Source organism: Mustela lutreola, chromosome 15, assembly GCF_030435805.1.
Source record: "Mustela lutreola isolate mMusLut2 chromosome 15, mMusLut2.pri, whole genome shotgun sequence".
Taxonomy (NCBI): domain Eukaryota; kingdom Metazoa; phylum Chordata; class Mammalia; order Carnivora; family Mustelidae; genus Mustela; species Mustela lutreola.
In genome coordinates this window covers 36,944,952-36,947,883 of record NC_081304.1, presented here as the reverse complement: position 1 = coordinate 36,947,883, position 2,932 = coordinate 36,944,952, and the positions used below count along the sequence as shown (strand labels likewise).

The following is a 2,932-nucleotide window of genomic DNA, read 5'->3' as shown; positions in this document are numbered from 1 at the left end:
CTTATCAGTTCTAGTAGCTTTTTGGTGGAGTCTTCTGGGGTTTCCTATGTATGGTATCATGTCATCTGCAAATAGTGAAAGTTTTACTTCTTCCTTACCTGTTTGGATGCTTTTTATTTCTTTTTGTCATCTGACTGCTGTGGCTAGGACTTCTAGTATATTCTGAATAACAGTGGTGAGAGTGGACATCCTTGTCTTGTTCCTGATCTTTGGGGGAAAGCTCTCAGGTGTTTCCCCATTGAGTGTGATATTTACTGGGGTTTTTCATAGATGTCCTTTATTAGAAACATAGAATATTTTAAAATTTTAAGGGCATCACAGTGAAACTCAACATCTGTTAGAAATTATGTGAACTTACGGGATGGGGTGCCTGGGTCTTACAGTCAGTTGGAGGTCCAACTCTTGGCTTTGGCTCAGTTCCTGATCTTGAGGTTGTGAGATTGTGCCCCATGTTGGGCTCTGTGCTCAGCATAGAGTCTGCCTAAGACTCTCTCTCCTCTGTCCCTGGCCCCCACTCTCTCCCTCTCTCTCAAATAAATAAATCTTTCTTTTTAAGATTTATTCATTTGAAAGAAACAGAGAGAGAGAGAGCGCACACAAACAGGGAGGCAGCAGGCAGAGGGAGAAGAAGGCTCCCCACTGAGCAGGGAGCCCAATGTGGGGCTCTATCCCAGGACCCTGGGATAATGACCAGAGCTGAAGGCAGATGCTTAATTGACTGAGCCACCCAGGCACCCCAATAAATAAATCTTTTTTTAATTATGTGAACTTCTTTTAAAAAAAAAAAAGAGTTAAAAAAAAAAGGGGGGGTGCCCAGCTGGCTTAGTCAGTACAGCCTGATCTTGGGGTTGTAAATTTAAGCCCCACATTGGCTGTAGAGATTACTTAAAAATAAAATGTTTAAAAAAAAAAAAAAGAAATTGGGATGCCTGGGTGGCTCAGTTGGTTGGACAACTGCCTTCGGCTCAGGTCATGATCCTGGAGTCCCGAGATCGAGTCCTGCATTGGGCTCCCAGCTCCACGGGGAGTCTGCTTCTCTCTCTGCCCTTCTCCTCACTCATGCTCTCTCTCCATGTCTCTCTCTCAAATAAATAAATAAAATCTTAAAAAAAAAAAAAAGAAATTTTGTCACCTTCTAGTATGAGGTGGATCATGGTTTGGTGTCATATCTTTGCAAAGCTGGGTTCCCTGCAGTTGCTCTGATGAAATCAAGAACTGCATGCATATCAGGACAGAGCACTCTCTCTTTCTCAAATAAATAAAATCTTAAGAACAAACAAAAACCAAGGAGGCTTTAAACAAAACAAAAACCAACAAGGAGGCTTAATAAACATAAGCAGAGAAACTATTTTCTGTTCTTTCTCAAACCCCCAAGACATAAGGAATAAGGCCTAATGGGTCCCCAATCCCAACAAGTCTAGGATCACTCAGACAGACAGCCCTACACAAAGCACAATAACGAAGGGTATGAACAGAAACCACGAGTATATTTTTCTGTCACCTTTTCTTAGGGTACCAATGCATTTCAAGAATCTTCTGTTTCCTTGCAATGATTCGAAATCCCTAGAAGACAAATGGCCATTTGCAGCAAAAATGTACTCCATGTACCAAGCTTCCACACTATGTCCCTTTTTTGTTTTTTCAACCTCAGAGCTTGCCAATGCAAGAACCTTGTCTCCAGAGCCAAGGTCTGGAGAGACTTTCTCAAACTGGCCAAGTAGAGCAGCTGCATTTGCTGACAAGAAGGCCTCGCCATCTGTACTCAGCTTCCCTCCACATGTCCTGAGAGCTGTTAGTATCTCCCCCTTTCTGTTGAGAGTAGAGGCCTCTTTCCAGCTTTACCACCACGAGATCTCTATCCATCTCTGCTAACCTTGTCTGAAGCTGACCTGTTTGTTTCTTTCAAGTAATCTGATGACCTCTGGGGTTTAAAAGGCCTGGTTAGCCAGTTGCATTCAGCTTGGCTCATCTCCCGAAGTCATATTTCCAGGCATAATTTTCTTCAGTAAATCATTAAATTCACTTAGTTGCTGCAGTTTCCTTTTTGGTTTCTTCATAGTCATCGGTATCAAGTTCCTCTCTGCATTTCCACCAAATCTTGTAATTGCTGTCTAACCATTCTTCTAAATTCTCCTTTAATTTGCTTGTCTCTGTCTTTCCATTGAAAGCCATTTGGATCTCTTGCCTCCTAGCACTTTGAACTCTGCACAGTGTTGACTGGTCCCAAAGTGCGTAAACCTCCAACTGTTGAAGTTTCGGGTGTCATAAACTTGAGGAAAGTGAAATTGTTCCTCAGGACTACAAGAGGCTCAAAGTTCAAACCATTTGGAAGTGCAGTGGGCTCCTCAGGCCCTCAGGGTCCCGTGTCCCAGGACAGTTCTTTTTAATGATCTTATATTTACTAATATGTAATAGAATAGTATGTAATAGGAAAAAAAACAGTTTTGGAGTATGACTATGCATCAGTCACATGAAAACTTTATAACTGCCATAATAATCATAAATTTCTATTTAAATTTACCATCTTGGAGGAGAACAGAAACTATTCCATTCCTTTACTGTTTGATATCTTTGATTCTTAGGTCTCCTGGGATTGAAATCTTCATCCAACTGTTTGGTTTTTTTTTTTTACTAACTAACTAGAAATAAATTTGTACCTGGTACATAACAGGGAGTTTTAAAAATTGCTATAAAAAACTCTCTTTGAACAGACTTACATCTTTTTAAAAACAAAATACTTTTAAGGATGTCTGGCTGGCTCAGTTAGTAGACCATGCAACTCTTGATCTCGGGGTTGTAATTTCAAGCCCCATGTAAGGTGTAGGTAGAGGCTACTTTAAAAATATAGTAAAAACTTTTAAAAAAAGAAAAAAAATTAATTTTGTTCAGGAAACATCTAATAGAGTTTTTGACCTCGCACTACTCCCTTACC

General features: G+C 40.4%; 1 pseudogene; it reads right to left on the bottom strand.

Annotated features, from left to right (window-relative positions):
- Positions 1 to 1,427: 1,427 nt before the first annotated feature.
- Positions 1,428 to 2,172, bottom strand: LOC131815620 (protein LZIC-like; annotated as a pseudogene).
- Between the last annotated feature and the right edge of the window lie 760 nt (positions 2,173 to 2,932).